Source organism: Balaenoptera physalus (genome assembly GCF_965194825.1).
Source record: "Balaenoptera physalus genome assembly, chromosome: Y".
Classification (NCBI taxonomy): domain Eukaryota; kingdom Metazoa; phylum Chordata; class Mammalia; order Artiodactyla; family Balaenopteridae; genus Balaenoptera; species Balaenoptera physalus.
Genome location: NC_138904.1, coordinates 5867777 through 5886313, shown reverse-complemented (window position 1 = coordinate 5886313; position 18537 = coordinate 5867777). Strand labels below are relative to the sequence as shown.

Here is an 18537-nt window from a genome sequence, read left to right as displayed (position 1 = left end):
TTAAGCATGGCCAGGAATTTGTTCTGAAATCTACTCTCAGATTTCATAATATACCCTAGTGGCTACACTAGCACTAGGCCAACCTCTAGCTTTCTACTGCATTTATTTCTACCATTTACTTTTTAAAGGAGATATATGAATGGTGCTTAACAAGCCAGCATGAGAACATAAAAGCCACTCAGAAGATGCAGTTAAAACCATCTTAACAAGGTTTTGGCAAGTTCCTTGAAAATCAACCATATGCCAGGTGGAGTCAGTTCATTTCACCCAGTGGGTTGATCCATTACATAAATTTACAAAAGGTCTGGTTGTGAAATGGGGTGAGCACAGGCAATGCCTGTGACTTACTCCCTGTGGTCTTGGAAGTGGAATTGTGGTTGTGAGCTTGGTGCTACCACATAAGTGAGACTCTAAATCTCTCATCTGTCTGCAGGGGTCTTACCAGACAGAGGAGGCCGCTCCAAGCCTACATGCTCCGACCACAGAGAGGGAAACGTGGTGGTCCACTCTCTACTGTGGCAAAGGCAGTGATAGGAACAAGAGCACTCTGCCACTGAGGATGGACACTCGCCTAATATGCTCAGTCTTATGCTAAAACAGATACATTCGTGAGTACTCTGGTTCTAGTATTCAAAATCATGTGCCTATAATGTTTCTTCAAAATATTTTGAGGGGCAACAATCTCCAGTTTTACATAATTAAGTGAAAGCTTGAGTTATTTAATTAAATTAAAAATTTTTTTTTCTTTTTTTGGCCACGCTGTGTGGCATGTGGGATCTTAGGTCCCCAACTAGGGATTGAACCCACATCCCTTGAATTGGAAGCGCAGAGTCTTGACCACTGGACCACTAGGGAAGCCCCTTGTTTGAGTTATTTAAATGAATGGTAACTTACACTCATAATCATATAGACTGACATTCAGGTTACATCGTGCAAACTGCAAAATCATTGGCAGATTATGTTGTGTAGTTTCCCCAATGATGCAGTGACAATGACCTAGCTTTATCATATTTTCACAGATGACAGAAGATGAGCTGGAGAGTTACATGAGAGGTTTCTACAATTTTGTGTTTTTCATAAAAACACTGAAAATATATTGCTTGTGTTTTTTAAAAATTAATCCACAAGTTCAATTAATAAGAATTAATTTTATGGGCAGAAGACTAAAATAGACATTTCTCCAAAGAAGACATAACGATGGCCAACCAGTAGGTGATAAGATGTTCTATTGCTAATTACTAGAAAAATGCAAATCAAAACCACAATGACACATCACCTCAACATCAGTCAGAATGACCATTATTAAAAAGCCTACAAATAACAAATGATGAAGACAGCGTGAAGAAAAAGGAACCCTCCTACACTGTTGGTGGGAGTGTAAATCGGCATAGCCACTATAGAAAACAGTGTGGAGGTTCCTTAAAAAGCTAAAAATAGAACTACCATATGATCCAGCAATCCCACTCCTGGCCATATAACTGGAGAAAATTCTAACTCAAAAAGATACATGCACCCCTATGTTCATAGCAGCACTATTTACAATAGCCAAGACATGGAAGCAACCTAAATTTCCATTGACAGATGAATGGATAAAGAAGATGTGATATATATATATATATGTGTGTGTGTGTGTATATATATATATATATATATATATACACACACACACACATATACACACAATGGAATATTACTCAGCCATAAAAAAGGAATGAAATAATGCCATTTGCAGCAACGTGGATGGACCTAGAGAATATCATACTTAATGAAGTAAGTCAGACTGAGAAAGACAAATATTATATGGTATCACTTACACGTGGAATCTAAAAAATAATGCAAATGAGCTAATTTACAAAACAGAAATAGACTCACAAACACAGAAAACAAACTCTTGGTTTACCAAAGGGGAAAGGGAAGGGGGAGGGATAAATTAGGCATATGGGATTAACGGATACATACTACAATACTATACCTAAAACAAATAAGCAACAAGGAATTACTGTATAGCACAGGAAACTATATTCAATACTTTATAATAACCTATAATGGGAAAGAATCTGAAAAAAGCATATATATATAAATATATAACTGAATCACTTTGATGTACACCTGAAACTAACACAATATTATAAATCAACTATACTTCAATAAAATAAAAAAGAATTAATTTCAAAAATAAAAAAAAGAATTATGTAAAGAAAAGTTGGCCTTTGTACCTTTATCCCCCCACCCCAATCCCTCTGTCCCTCCAAAAATACACAACATGCCTAGCCTAGTACACATTATGTTTCTACACACAGGGTGCAGGTATGATTGCCCTGAACGTATATATTTTCTAGTTTTTAAATTTACTGTGCCATGCTTAATTTACTGTACTATTTATTTTAAAATTTAAAAACATAATAAATAACTTTCTGTAAGCAACAGAGATATATCACCTTCTTAGCAATTCTTAGCAGCTCCTCATGCTGATGTATGATTTCTTTAACCAGCACTATAACGTTGGTCTCTTAGGAAGGTTACTATTAATACTTTTACAAAACAACACTGAAAAGAATATCTTGTCTATTTATCTGGTGTGACTGTGGTATAATTTTTGAAAAATTTTAATGGAACTCTTTATCCCAAGTATGCAAATTCAAAACTGGTATTCTCCCCTAATGCTCCTCCACTAATGCCTTGTCACTTTGCACTCCTGCTAATGGTGCATACAAATACCAACTTCCTATTTCCAATATTGCATATTACCTTTCTTTGCTGACTTTTTTCAAACTGATGGATTAAAATGTTATCCCTTCTGGGGGAGAGGTAAAATTGTCACTATATGCAGATGACATGATGCTATATATAGAAAACCCTAAGGACTCCATGCAAAAACTACTAGATCTAATAAATGAATCCAGGAAAGTAGCAGGATACAAGATTAACACTCAGAAATCGGTTGCATTCCTTCACACTAACAATGAAATACCAGAAAGGGAATGTAAAAAAACAATACCTTTTAAAATGGCACCAAAAAAAAATACCTAGGAATAAACCTGACCAAGGAGGTGAAAGAACTTATTTGCTGAGAACTATAAAACATTAATAAAGGAACTAAAAGAGGATTCAAAGAAATGGAAAGATATCCCATGCTCTTGGATTGGAAGAATTAATATCATTAAAATGGCAATACCACCCAAAGCAATCTACAGATTTAATATGATCCCTATCAAATTACCCATGACATTTGTCACAGAACTAGATCAAATAATACAAAAATTTATATGGAACCATAAAAGACCCAGAATTCCTAGAGCAATACTGAGGGGGAAAAAAAAAAAAGAAAAACCAACAAAGTCTGGCACAACTCTCCCAGATTTCAGACAATACTACAAAGCTACTGTAATCAAAACAGTTTGGTACTGGTATAAAAACAGGCATATGGATCAATGGAACAGAATAGAGAGCCCAGAAATAAACCCACACACCTACGGTCAATTAATCTTCGACAAAGGAGGCAAGAATATAAAATGGGAAAAAATCTCTTCAGCAAGTGGTGCTGGGAAAGTTGGATAGCCACATGTAAATCAGTGAAGTTAGAACACACTCTCACACCATGCACAAAAATAAACTCAAAATGGCTTAAAGACTTAAACATAAGACATGACACCATAAAATTCCTAGAAAAGAGCATAGGCAAAACATTCTCTGATACAAATCATACAAATGTTCTCTTAGGTCAGTCTCCCAAGGCAATAGAAATAAAAACAAAAATAAACAAATGGGACCTAATCAAACTTACAAGCTTTTGCACAGCAAAGGAAACCATAAAAAAACAAAACAAACAAACAGAAAAACAAAACAAAATGAAAAGACAATCTACAGAATGGGAGAAAATATTTGCAAATGATGTGACAGACAAGGGCTTAATCTCCAAAATATACAAACAGCTCATACAACTCAACAACAAAAAAATAACCTACTTGAAAAATGGGCAGAAGACCTTAATAGACATTTCTCCAAAGAAGACATACAGATGGCCAGCAGGCACATGAAAATATGCTCAACATCACTAATTATCAGAGAAATGCAAATCAAAACTACAATGAGGTAGCACCTCACACCAGTCAGAATGGCCATGATTAAAAAGTCTACAAATAACATATGCTGGAGAGGGTGTGGAGAAAAGGGAACCCCCCTACACCGTTGGTGGGAATGTAAGTTGGTACAGTCATTATGGAAAACAGTATGGAGGTTCCTCAGAAAACTAAAAATAGAATAACCATATGATCCAGCAATCCCACTCCTGGGAATATACCTGGACAAATGTGTAATTCAAAAAGATACGTGCACCTCCATGTTTATAGCAGCACTGTTCACAATAGCCAAAAGATGGCAACAGCCTAAATGCCCATCAACAGATGAATGGATAAAGAAGATGTGATACATGTATACAATGGACTATTACTCAGCCATAAAAAGGAACAAAATAATACCATTTGCAGCAACATGGATGCAACCAGAGATTATCATACTAAGTGAAGTAAGTCAGAAAGAGAAAGACAAATACCGTATGATATCACTTATATGTGGAATCTACAGTATGACACAAATGAACCTATCTACAAAACAGAAACAGACTCATGGCCATAGAGAACAGACCTGTAGTTGCCAAGGGGGAGGAGCGGGAGAGGGAGAGGGATGGAATGGGAGTTTCGGGTTGGTAGATGCAAACTATTACATTTAGAATGGATAAACAACAAGGTCCTAATGTGGAGCACAGGGAACTATACTCAATATCCTGTGATAAACCATAATGGAATATAAAAAAATGAATGTGTATATGTGTATAACTGAGTCGCTTTGCTGTGCAGCAGAGATTGGCACACATTGTAAATCAACTATACTTCAATAAAAAAATGTTCATCTCTTTTTAATTCTAATGTGTTTTTTTTAAGTTTAAGCATTTCTTCAATAACCATTCTATATGCAATTCATAATTCTGAAAATGGTCTGTAATATCCCTTGGTTTCTTTTTTCCCACTGGGTTTGCCTTTTTCCTATGGATCTTAACATCTTCTGTATAATTGTGTGGGTCAGAATAAAATTCAGAATGTTATAGTGGTAATTATCTGCCTTCCATGTCCCTTTATGGTTATGAGATTGTAAGGGGTAGGGAAAGTGATGAATTTTAAAATATTTATACTCTACCTGAAATACAATAATTTGAATTTACAGAATAACTGGTGAAAATTTCAAAGACTCTTATCAAAATACAGTTCCGGGCTTCCCTGGTGGCGCAGTGGTTAAGAGTCTGCCTGCTAATGCGGGGGACATGGGTTCGAGCCCTGGTCTGGGAAGATCCCACGTGCCGCGGAGCAACTAGGCCCGTGAGCCACAACTACTGAGCCTGCGCGTCTGGAGCCTGTGCTCCGCAACAAGAGAGGCCGCGATAGTGAGAGGCCCGCGCACCGCGATGAAGAGTGGCCCCCGCTTGCCGCAACTAGAGGAAGCCCTCGCACAGAAACGAAGACCCAACACAGCCAAATAAATAAAATAAATAATAATTAAAGGTGCTAATAATTAAAAAAAAAAAAAAAAAAAAAAATACAGTTCCCAAAATCTCAGATGGAGACACACAGTTATCACGAGAAGTAAGGACTGCCTAGTGTCCTGTCTAACCAATGGGTAATTATCCATTCATAACGCTAAACAAATTCAGTAAATACACATTTGTAACTAATGAAAAAGAAGTAGCCAAACTGTTTCCAGATAATTTGTAGTCAACCACCTTTTCCCACTCTCTAAACCTAACAGTGGTGGTATTATAAGAAATAGGTATTGTTGAGGATAAATTTTAAGATACGGAAGAAATGAAATTCATACGTGAGTCTCAAATGCATGCTTACGTTAGTGACAGCTAACCTCTGCATGACATAGTTTGCAAAATGCTTTAGCACTTCTTCAACTTGCATGAATCTAAAACAATCTGAGTTGCTGTCACCCTGTAATATTAATCAAGAGAAAATATTTTCTATGTCAAGAAAATTTTTTTTTAATGTCATCTGGCATTTCTGGGGTCCCTCGCTTAGTTTATCAGCTATTGAGAAGCAACTTGTACATATATTTTTCATGGAAAAGCAAGAAAATATATTTTGCTGTGATGACAGAAGTCACTGCCCATAACTCTGTTATTTCCTGGTCATAGCATAGGTTCATAGTCCCAGATGCCCGTCTGAACACAGCATAGAGGCATGCGGCCACCCACGGTCGTCTGAGACCGACAGCAGCACCCGACATAGCTTCAGGGTCTGCTTTTATTAATCCAAATTGAATTGACTGAAACAGGAAAACAAATCCAAAAGCCTTTCCATTTTCTCCAATTCATTTAAACTGAATAACAGAAAACTCCAAGCCAACAAATTTGGAACAGTGATTTAATGCACCCAGATAGGCTCCATGCTTTGACATACCTCTTCATGCAGGAAAATAATAAAACAAGTCAACCTGGAATTATGGGCGTTGACTTTTAATCATTTGGCTTGTTCTGAATGTGTTGAAGAATTCCCCTGAATAAACACTTTGGGTGGAATCAGTCATTTCTTCAAAAATATTCCCCACCACCACCAGTCACAACCAGACTAAATGTGCTATTCGGTTACAAACCACAGAATCTACATCCGTATGCTACCTACCGCATGCCAACTGTTTCCCAACGCAGCATTACAACTCACGAGCAACGCTTTGCTGCTTCCCACGGTGCCTAGGACACTTGGAATGGGCTAGAACTGACCAGGGCCAAGTGGACAGTTTGACTTTGGCCCAGGTCACTTACTGATGTCTGTTTTCCATCTGTCCCAGAAAGGAGTTATTTCTGCCTTGCTGCAAACACGTGAAAATGCATGGTGAGAATTCTTTCGACGGTGCGGAATGGAAACTCCGTCAGTGTAGCACGTGCACACGCGCACACACGCACACACACACTTACACAGAGGTATTTAAATGTACCAAGAAATTTCATGGGGATCCAGCAAAACCTGAACCCCAGTAGTTAGGAAACTCAGGCACCTTATGAAATATGCACTCGCCATCTGTCTCCATCATTCACACCTCAGCTTTTGGAGACCTGCTCTATTTCTTCCAGATTGGAAACTTGCACACAGTCTAAGTGGACCCAGCAAGACCCTACTTACTCAGTCTCACCATGGTCCAACCTTCAAGTCACATGCCAAGTCTTAGAGACTTGTTTTTCAGTATGACAGGAAAATTATGACAATTCTGAAAGACTTGCCCCAGAACATGCCATTCTGGTTTTAATGGCAAGAATATGAATACAAAACAACATTTATTCTGGGGAAAAAGATGTCAATCTCTTTATCCCATAAGGCACTTAACTGAGACGTAATGGGTGTAAAGAATTCCTCTTCTTTTTTTAAAAAAATATTTATTTATTTATTTATTTGGCTGCGCCGGGTCTTAGTTGCAGCACGCGGGATCTTCTAGTTGCAGCAGGTGGGATCTAGTTCCCTGACCAGGGATCCAACCTGGGCCCCCTGCATTCGGAGTGTGGATTCTTAACCACTGGATGGTCAGGGAAGTCCCCATAATTCCTCTTCTTGATTTGAACAGGGAAGAAGGACTTGTTTGAGGGAGTGGGGGGCTGATTATTTTGTTCTCCAGGTACCCAGCACATTTACATTTCCATATCGGGAGATATACAGTTGCAAGATGCTAGCAAATTGAGGTTGGTTCTCTCCCTGTGAAGGAGGCATCTCTTACATTTCAAGTAGCGAGCTGGTTTCTTCCTTTTCTGTACTCAAGTTAACACACTTATTCTCAGTACTAGTCACCTATTTTGCTCATACAAACCTCGCCTCCCCAGTGACACTTCTAGAATAGATTACTTTCTTACGATTTAGCTACTTTGACTTGAACTGTGAATATTATGACTTATTTTCCTTGCTCTCAAAGTAACCAATTTGTATATAAAGATGTTTTTAGAAATTTAAACTAACCAATTCTCAAGAGTGCCTCAAAATTCTACCCCCCAGAGAGAGGCACAGAATATACTGGAGGTGCATATCTGCACATATTGGATCTTCTTACACATTTACCTAACAATATACAGTATTATTTACATCTTTCCACAGCATCTTTCATGTTCTAGGATTACCCTTAAGTGCTAGATGCTATTCCACTGGATGAATGTAAGACAAGTTACTTAATAATTTTCTATTGTGAACAACTATGGGCTCACTTTTTGCTTTATAAAAATAAATACCTAGATTTGTGTATCTGTAGGTTTAAATTTATTCATACTTTCTAGATCTTTGTGTACTTTCCCAAATATCTTCATAAACTAGCTCATTTGAAGTAAATCACGTTATCAAGGAGTATATACACTTTAAAAATGAACATATAGTGAACATATATAACATATATATAACGTCTTATAACATAAGTTTGAGTATATTCATAAATTTATAATACCACCAAATTGTATAAAGGTTTCCATTTTCAGCCCTGACCCCCTTTTTTTATTGGAGTAGAGTTGCTTTACAATGTTGTGTTAGTTTCTGCTCTAGAGCAAAGTGAACAAGCTATACGTATACATACATCCCCTCCGTTTTGGATTTCCTTCCTATTCAGGTCACCGCAGAGCACTGAGTAGAGTTCCCTGTGCTATACAGTAGGTTCTTATTATCTATTTTATACATAGCTCTTTTTAAAAAAAAACATGATATTACTACTTTGTTAAATCTTTGCCAAAATAATAGGAAAAAAAGTAAAATCTTGCAAAATTATTTTTTGGCAGGAAGGATAGCAGTGAGGTTTGATTATTTTATATGTTTATTGGCTATTTTTTCTCTTATTCTGGAAATTGCCTGTTCACATCTTTATTCATTTTTGTTTTGTTGGTTGTGAAGGCTATTTTGAGGGGTAAGATATCAGTTTTTTGCTTATTGATGTATGACCATTTCTTTCCAGGTAACTGTGTCATTTGAATTTTTATGTAGTGCATTTTGCATACAGAATAAATAAAATATCACGTTTTTCCTTTACACTTTCATTTCTAATTGTCATACCTGAGAATACTTTCCTCGACAGAACATTACGGAAGTCACCCATGGTTTTTTTTTTTTTTTTTGGTTTTTCTGGTAGTGTTAAAGTTTTGTTTACTACATGTAATTTTTGAAAATCTATGTATAATGCATTTTGTTGTGTGGCATGAGATAGGCATCCAGTTTTCATTAGAATAATCCATCTTTTCATGAGAGATTTGGAATGCCAGCTTTACGAACTACTGCTTCCATGTTACCATACCCTTGTTTTTGTTACTTGTCTATTCTAGCATGTGTTTATTATTGTTTTTATTTTATAGTCCTCTATGTTCCAATGCCCCATCATCTCTCTCTTCGGTATTTTTCTGGCTGTTCTTTCACTCCAGATGAATTTTAGAAGTCAACAAAGGGAATCTGGCTGGGGTTGTTTTGAATTTTTGTAAAGTAATTTAGGGCGTATGAACATTTCTACAGTATTGAGCCATCTCAGTGGCAACTTATGCCTCCAGTTTCTGAAGCACTTTAATCTTCTTTAGCTTTATGGATTTATTCATATTTCTCATTCATAGTACTTGTTAAGTAAGTTTACTCCTGGGAATGTAATTATTTTGCTTGCTACTATGAATGCAGTATTTCTAATGCATTTTTTTGAGTGTTATTTGGATATAGAAAACCTTTTTATATAAGTACCTTTCCTAAGTGAATTCTTTTTTTTTTTTCTAATCCTTTTCAAACTTTTCTTTAAGGTTTTTAGTGACTAGCACTTTTATGAGATGGTTTAAACATTTTGGTGATAACAGAACACTTCTCTTAATCTGACTGTGCTTGGAAAGGCTTCTATTCTTTTGCTGCCTCGCCTGAGGCTGAGATTAGTTTAGTTCTCTCTCAGATTAAGAAAGGAGTAAGCACTTTTGATTTAACTAAGGAATCTTATTAAAATGAATGTCTTTTTCAGATGTCTGTTTCTGTGCAGTAGGGAGACAATCTCATTGTTTTAACTTTGTCATCGTGACCATTCTCATCAATGTGTTTACTAATGTTATCATAGGCTGATCCTTGGATTTCTGGCATGTAACACTGTCATGATATGCTCATCATTGTTAAGTACAGATAGGTTCATTCCTTCCTGTATTCATTCATTCATTCAACCTGTATTTGACCATTTCAAACTAATAGATGTACTACAACGTAATGAACGGAACGGAACGGGATGCAGTTCCAGCGTGTGCAAGGATTACACAGAGCAATACGATGGGGTGGTGTGTGACCACCTTAGTCACGGAACCCAGGGCACCATCTCTCTGAAAAGGTGACAATTTCAGCAGATGAGTGATGAGGAAGATCCAACTTTGACCGAATATGAGCTCTTTGAGTGGGGAATGGGTTTGGCCTCTTCAATGTACAAAAGGAATGCCAGTTTGGCGGTGGATTGATGACTGGTATTGAATTTGCTGTAAAACTAATGAATCTTTGGAAAGCCCCTTCTCTTCTAAGGTCCTGCGCCTAAATTCAGATTTTTTAGTTTTATATTCTTTTTAAAAATAATCTAAGCTTTACATCTCACAACATCTTTATCTGTGTCTGCTAATGACAGAAGGATAATGATAAAAGATGTGGTCTGATCAACTTCTGGCCAAGATATGCTAAGAAATATAGACTTTCCTGTAGGGATAATGGAAGATTTATAAACAAGGGAGTAGCTTGACCTGATATACATAATCTACGTACGTATATATGTTATATATTATACTATATATATATTATACTTTGTTTTTAGAGGAGTTTTAGGTTCACAGCAAAATGGAGAGGAAGGCACAGAGAGTTTCCATACGTCCCCTGCCCCCCACATATGCAGCCTCCCCCATTGTCCACACCCCCCTCCAGAGGGTGCATCTGCTACAGCCGATGAACCTGTACTGACACATCATCATCACCGAAATCCGTAGTTTACATTAGGGTTCACCCTTAGTGTTGTACAGTCTACAGGTTTGGACAAAGGCACAATGACATGTACCCACCGTTACAGCATCATACAGAATCATTTCACTGCCCTGAAATGCCTCTGTGCTCCACCAGTTCACCTCTCCCTCCTTCCCAATTTATAGTTTCAAAACATCATTCTGCTTCTTGGGCAGATAATGTACTAGACAAAGGGAACACTGGAAAAAAGGAAACAAGTTTCTATGAGGCACGATTTTGTTTGGCTCTTTGCATTAATATTTTAAAAATGAAACTAATCTAACTTTGGTCAGATTTGGCACTTGTAATATCTTCCAACAGGCCTTTGCTCCGAAGCAAGTCTGCATCTATGTAAAATCTCTGGCATTACAGTATCCAAGAGAATATTTTAATCTCCTTTTTATTGTTCAGCTATCAGCAGACCAAAACAATGCAGACAATGGTTACGGCTCAAGTAACTTCTCAGGAGGTGGAAGAATCAAACTACAGATAGGCCATGGTCACCAAAGAAAGCAGACCATCTTCTACAGCTGTGTTCTTATGGCCGTGAAGGAGAGCTATGCTGGGGCCTCACACAGCCCTTTCTTCTCTAGATGTGGCTCTTTTGTGTGTTCTCATGACACCTATGTATGCTTCCTGTAGCACAACAACACGCTTATACACACACACACAGAGTCAACGCTCATTATTCGTGGTAGTAGCGTTCCATACATCACCACAAATACTGAATTAGCAAATACTGAACCACTGCTCCTAGAGGAAGTACAGGGTTACGTGCCTATGAGCCTCTGGTCACATTTTCATCCACTGCCCATATATAACTTTGTTTTATGTGTGTTTTACGTGTGTTTCTGTTTAAAGACACCTTATTGAATATATACTGCGGATACACTAACACTGAACGCACGTCCATCAACACTATTATAAGTCAACCTTGAATGAAGCTTTTCCAACACCTATTTTCTCCATAAGACACGTCACAAACTTCTTACGCTGAGGAACACTACCTCAGTACTTCAGCACCACACCCAAGGTCGTTTTAGGCAGCAAAATCATCAACCAAAAGGACAAAAATGCAAACAACGTTTTAGACCATGTAAAGGACACCTGTTTACAGTAGGAGAGTTGAAAAAGGCAGAGCACTGACCCCAGCTAGGGACATGGGCGGCACTGAACTAAACATTTTTACCACTGTGCACGTCCATGGATAACTGCAAACATGCTTCAGGTATTGATTTGGGTTGCAAATAATTTAAGTAAGACAGCCTGCAAATACGGAATCTACAAAAACAGAGACTCAACTGTGTATCTCTTCTGCAACAGACTGTGAGCTTTTGAAGGGCAGGACGCAGACACGACCCATCATTGTTCCAATGAAAACAGCATCGTGTCTAACCCTGGCTAATCCATAGACTATTGTTTTCAAACTTTAAAAAATTATAGCATTTTTTTTTTTAACCTGAAATCCCAATAAAATAGGTAAACTTGGTAAAAGTGGGCTTTCTCTGCTTGACTTTCGTCCTTCTCCTTGCCCTTTGGGAGGGTAACAAGAATTGAACAAGCCGTTATTACAAGCAGGCACCAACACTCTAGAAATCATGCTTTCCAGATTCTAGAATCTTAGCTCAGTGCGGTTTTTCCTTACCCAAAGCCGACTCACTCCTCAAGTGCAATTCCAGTGAAAGACCATGACACTTCCTCTCCCAGAAAACGAGAGATGAAACACCACGTATGATGCCTAGCTACATGTCATTCCTGAGCTGTCTGCAGTGTGAAAATGTCTAATATACAACAGCTGGAACCCCCGGAATGAATACTTCACCACAAACTGTAAGTTGTCCAGTTGGGATTTCAAATGTCCCTTTTCCCATCGGGAATTAATTAATTAATTCCAGCCTCCTGGAAGTAATTAATCTCTGCTCTGTGTGGAGTCCTGTTTCGGAGATGTGAGCCCCCAAGATCAGTTAAGACGCATGATTTAAAGGGAACTGCACAAAAACCTGCCACTGACATAACCATCTATGTAGGAGGACTTCTGGAGCTCTTTCAACGCATTTTTGCCTTATAACTCAGCCCTGTGTGAAGTTTTAGGAGGACGGTGCTTAAACGCTTGAGGTTTGATCATGTAAAATGGAGCAAAATTAGACCTTAATCTATGTCAACACCAACACAATGAAGTTTTCAGCAGACTTCGCCCCTGGTTCTGGCAGAGGATCGGGGTGACATAGCTGATGGTTTACACGTCTGCCAGCCCTGCTTTTCTTTGCCTATAACGGCTGTGTTAGGAAGTGTTCCCACAGATCCGACGGCTCCAGAAGCTGTCTGTGGGCACATGGCCCCTTTCACAAGCCCAACGTTCTGGAAGATATACCGACATAAAAACAAGACTCCAGGAGAGACAATGGCCAAACTGTTTCCTCGTCCCATTACCTGGAAACCCACATGAGGAAGCATCTAGAGTTTCCTGGCGTGAAATTCTAGGAATCAGTGTGTATTAGTGATATGTCCCCAAAATGACTGTTCAGAGTGAGGGAGGACCAAGCACACTGATGGGGGGAGGATGGGAGGGTTAGAAGATCCAGGCTGTGAGGAGAGGCGGGGCTACGCTCCAAACCATTACTGTCGGTTCCGATCAGAGCCCTCAGTGTGAGCAGGGGACCTGGCTGGCACCTGAGACCTGGGACTAGAGCCAGTTTGATGGGCCCCTGCAGACCCCCAGGCACCTGTAACGAGACCAGTTCCAAATCCCAGCTACGGTAGCACAGGGCTGTGAAAATGCCCCTGGGCACAATCAGGATCCAGGCATCAAGGTCAGGCTGACCTCCCTGCTAAGACTGAGCTGTAGAGCAGGTGAAGCTGCTCAGGTCAAAGGACGCATACGTCTACTGCGTGAGTGGTGCACTCTTTCCCCAGGCGTGTGTTATTTTCCTTTATTTCCCATCCAGGGGAAATAAACCGACTTTCTGGAAGAGCACCTAGATAGTTCCTATCCAGACTCAGAATAGACGCTGTTTGATCTAGAAGGATTCTAATACCCACACAATAACCCAAGACTGCTGTATTTCTGGCATTGCCGTAGTGCGTTTGGACGAAGATACAGTCTTATTAAGAATAAACATTGATGAGATGCTCGCCCACTCTGTACGCATCACCATTTCAGCCTCAGCTGGCAATAAAATTTTCACGGAGCGAAAAATCATTACGTACACTGAAAATGTCAGTCCAGAAACAGGACTATTAGGATCTTTCGTACTCTTCATTCACTCTCTAGTCTTAAGCAATTCATGGTGGCAGAAGAGTGTGTAAGACATTTACCGTATCAATTCTTTTCTCTTTCAAATTCAACTAAGCTTACCATTTAACATGGCTAGAAGGAACAAAAGTAGAACTATAAACTTTGTTTTTAAGAATTTCAGTTTTTACAATTCAAGTTTGTTTTCATTTCTAAATGAGACCTAAAAATCCTTGCATTGAAGAACCGTAAATTGTCCAACATTTAAATAGATGCCTAAGTCTCTAGTATTGTAGATTATTTTTAAAAATGCTCTATCTTGAAAACAATAGGTTAACTGCAATGTTTTTTTATTTCTTGTTTTGTTTTGTATTTTGTCAATCTCAAAGGTTAGACCATGGCTAATTTTGCCAGAAAAGCATGTTGTGCTAATAAATCTCTAGATAAATCTGTCTTTGTTCTTGTCAGGAAGCAAAAAGAGCTATCGCACATACTTAAGCGTCCTAAAATGTGTTTCAGGAGGTCAAATTCATTCTGAGCTGTGATTTTTCTTCGATGATACAAATTTTCCTTTGCTATTTTAACAGGATAGCAGTTAGTAATAGAAAATGGTATAGAGAGGGTTTTTTTTCAATTTTTAAAGGATTTGGTTAACTGACTGATTAAAATACTTCAATCAAGTGATAAACACAGATGAATTAAATCTACACAGAAGAAAAGCCAATGAAAACTGCAAAGCTTAAGACAAAGAAATTAAAATCTAATAAAGCATTTTAAACTGTTTCTCCTGTATTAAGTAGGTTGGAAGAGAAAACATGATGTGATGGGAAGAAACTCAGCTGGAAATGGAGCTGGAAAACCGAGACCTCAGTCCCCAGGGTAACATCATTGAGTTCGGCCACCTCACAGCTTCACTGCCTACATCTGTGTGATTAAGGAACTGGCTTAGATGACTTGGTCTTGACACAGAAATCTTCACTTACCTCCTTCTGACCTCAGTTCAAGTGTCACTCTCAGGAAAAATGACTCGCTGATCCCCAAGTCTACATGAGTTACTCCTTCATGTCAGGTAACAGATACGTAACTCACATTTTAAAAATCGTCTGCTTAACATTTGTCTTTACCAAGAGAATACACATTCCATAAGGGAGGAAATAGGAAGTTTGTTTGGAATTCTGTTTTGTTCACTATTTCTTCCCCAGTGTTTAACCCAATCCTTGGCACATGGTAGTTAGTTAACAAATATTCATTGTAGGACTTCCCTGGTGGCACAGTGGTGAAGAATCCACCTGCCAATGCAGGGGATACGGGTTCAAGCCCTGGTCCCGGAAGATCCCACATGCCGCGGAGCAAGTAAGCCCATGCGCCACAACTACTGAGCCTGCGCTCTACAGCCCGCGAGCCACAACTACTGGGCCCTCGTTCCTACAGCCTGTGCTCCGTAACAAGAGAAGCCACCACAATGAGAAGCCCGTGCACCACACTGAAGAGTAGCCCCCGCTCGCCACAACTAGAGAAAACCCATGTGCAGCAACGAAGACCCAACGCAGCCAAAAATAAATAAATAAAATAAATAAATTAAAAAAAAATTCATTGTAAAAGGGATAAGTGAATTAATGAACATGAACTGTTTGATACAGCCCTTGCCTTTTCATGTTGAGGAAACAATTTATGCAACATTTTTCCAGATAATCAACCACATATTTTTTTAGTCCCTTTTTGGAGAGCTACCTATGTATCCATTATTTTGAGATACCAAGAACTCTCAGCATTTAGCTTCTTAAATTTGGACGTACATATACTTTTTTATAAGGAACATATTCCCATTGTGTTATTTGTAATTGGAAACGCCAAAAGGGAGGAGCAAGACTTTTTATCTCAGACTGTTGCGTTTTCTTTTTTTTTTTTCCCAGCCTTGAAACACTATTGGACCATACCTGGTGCGAAGGTGAACACAATTTACACTCTCTCTCATTTTCCCAGTTGGTAATATTAGTGTTTATATCGACAACCCATGCTGTCTACTTCACAGGCTATGTTTGCCAGAATGATAATGATGAGGAACCTTTTTTTTGAAAGCACCATATGTAACAGTTATTGACTGAATGTGTCTCCAGCCACCCTCCATTTGTATGTTGACACCCTAACCCCCATGTGATGCTGTTAGGTCCTTTGGGAGGTGATGAGGTCATGAGGGTGTCACGCTCATGGTGGGATTAGTGCCCGTAAAAGACACCCCAGAGAGCCCCCTCATACCTTCTACTATGAGAGGACACAGTAAGAAGACGGCCATCTATGAACCAGGAAGCGCGTACTCACCAGACACCGAATCTGCTGGCACCTTGATCCTGGACTTCCAGCTTCCAGAACTGTGAGAAAGAAACGTGTGTTGTTTATAAGCCACCCAGAGTACGGTATTCTATTATACAGCCTGAACAGACTAAGACAATAACATGGTGTTACCATTCAGAATACCGTAGCCCTTGCATATACTCTTTGGACTGATGCAAAATACAATGAATAACCTCCTAAAATGTAGAATGTTAGGGGGCTTAGGGACAAAATGAAAACATCAATAGAAGATCATTCATTTCTATCTTGGTCATTAGTCAAAGTTCATTCTCAGTTGTTCTCACTGACAACATTCTGTAACTTCAAGACGAAGTGACCATATTAAAAAACCAAATTGCTAGGCAACCAAATTACAACTACCTTCCTGAAGAATAATCTAAAATGTCAAATGGTAATTTAGCCCCAGCCGAACTGGAACAATCAGTTCTCAATGGCCATTTCAGCCTTTCTAGGAACTGACATGATTCAAGTCACTGAAGCTTTCATTTGCTTTTTGGGATATTCATCTTTGGAGGTCAGAATTTTAACCATCACTGTTAGAAAGCTTGTTTCTCTAGCTTTATACAAAGTCCTGACGTTGGTTTGGAACCCTGAGAACCTGCTTTCTATTCATCTCTCTTCCTTTTGGTCCACGCTAACTCATATTGGAAGTGAGAGGATATGACAGACTAAACCACACTTGAGAAAACATTTCATCATCGCGTTCAGTGCAAGTGATGTGGCCTGGAATCTGAGAACTGAGCCTGTAGCGAGGAACCCAGGATGATAGAAGATTTGACCTTTGCCAATGCACTGATGTCAGTTACAAACTCTGGGCTTACTGATCTTTCAGCAACGTGGTAGAGATGGAAATAGAGCTGGCTTTCAATAATCACTGCTCTTCTGTTTTGTCTATTTTACTATAATATTATATATATATATATATATAGATGAGATCATATATCATCATATATAACATGTATGTGATTATATATGTTATAAATAAAATACATATGTAAATAAAATTATATACATTATATACCTACACACGTGTGTGTATATATATAAACTATATACAGGATTTTGTCTGTAATCCACTTTTACAGGCATCTTTTGGTGTCTAACATTATTCACGCAAGAATACAAACACTGTCCACATCCTGTTACCTGTATACTTGGTTTTTGACTGTAATATTTCGGAGCAGCAAACAAAACCGCGCTGAAATGAAATCATGGTGCGCACAGCCCCCTGGAATGCCCGGAAACTTCCCAGCAATTCACTTGCCAGGGTCTAACAGAGAAATTGTTCCATGGGATAAATATGTTTGTTGTATGAGTAACTAAAACTACTTGGGACATTTGTTACAAGTCTACAAAATAATGTATTGTTTATTATGCGTATTTACTTCAGCCTATAGCTAATCTGACATGACTCATCTTGTAAGGAGGCAAACAGTCCAAAATATGAAAATGTTTATGAACCTGTGTTTAATTACATAGTAGTACTGCTTACATTTAAACACCTGGGGAAATAATATTTTTAAATGGAACAATGAAAATAATTTATCTTTAGGTCTCAGTTCTATAGCCGAGCCAAATGCTGGCCATATTGCATTTGCTAAGGTCAGATGTTGTTTTCAAATATTCTGTAAAAGGAGGAAAATTCAGCTTATTTCGTGAAACCACGGGGTTTAGAAGGAGAACCGTATGTTATCTGGTAAGAACGAAGGCTTTATACTCCAGTGCAGATAAGGTTTAGGATTTCTCACTGTTCACAAATAAACCATGCATCAACAAATGGGAGCAATATTAAAAATAATCTTATTCAATCCTTTTAATTGTAAGGATCTGAGACCCCTGGAAACTTAATGGAGTCATGACATATAAACCAAATCCCCAGCAAATGGATGTAAAGGAAACACAGAGATGCTTTCCAATCACCTTAGACATGTGCTATTATTACCAGGCTTT

General features: G+C 38.5%; 1 long non-coding RNA gene across 8 annotated transcripts in view; it reads right to left on the bottom strand.

The window, feature by feature from the left end:
• Window positions 1–18537, bottom strand: part of LOC309653452 — a 249713-nt gene that overhangs the window by 121845 nt on the left and 109331 nt on the right. For all 8 annotated transcript variants that reach the window (XR_014259171.1, XR_014259172.1, XR_014259173.1 and 5 more), the window contains one exon: window positions 16555–16604. This is a non-coding gene — a long non-coding RNA (uncharacterized lncRNA). The remainder of the gene's footprint in view (window positions 1–16554; window positions 16605–18537) is intronic.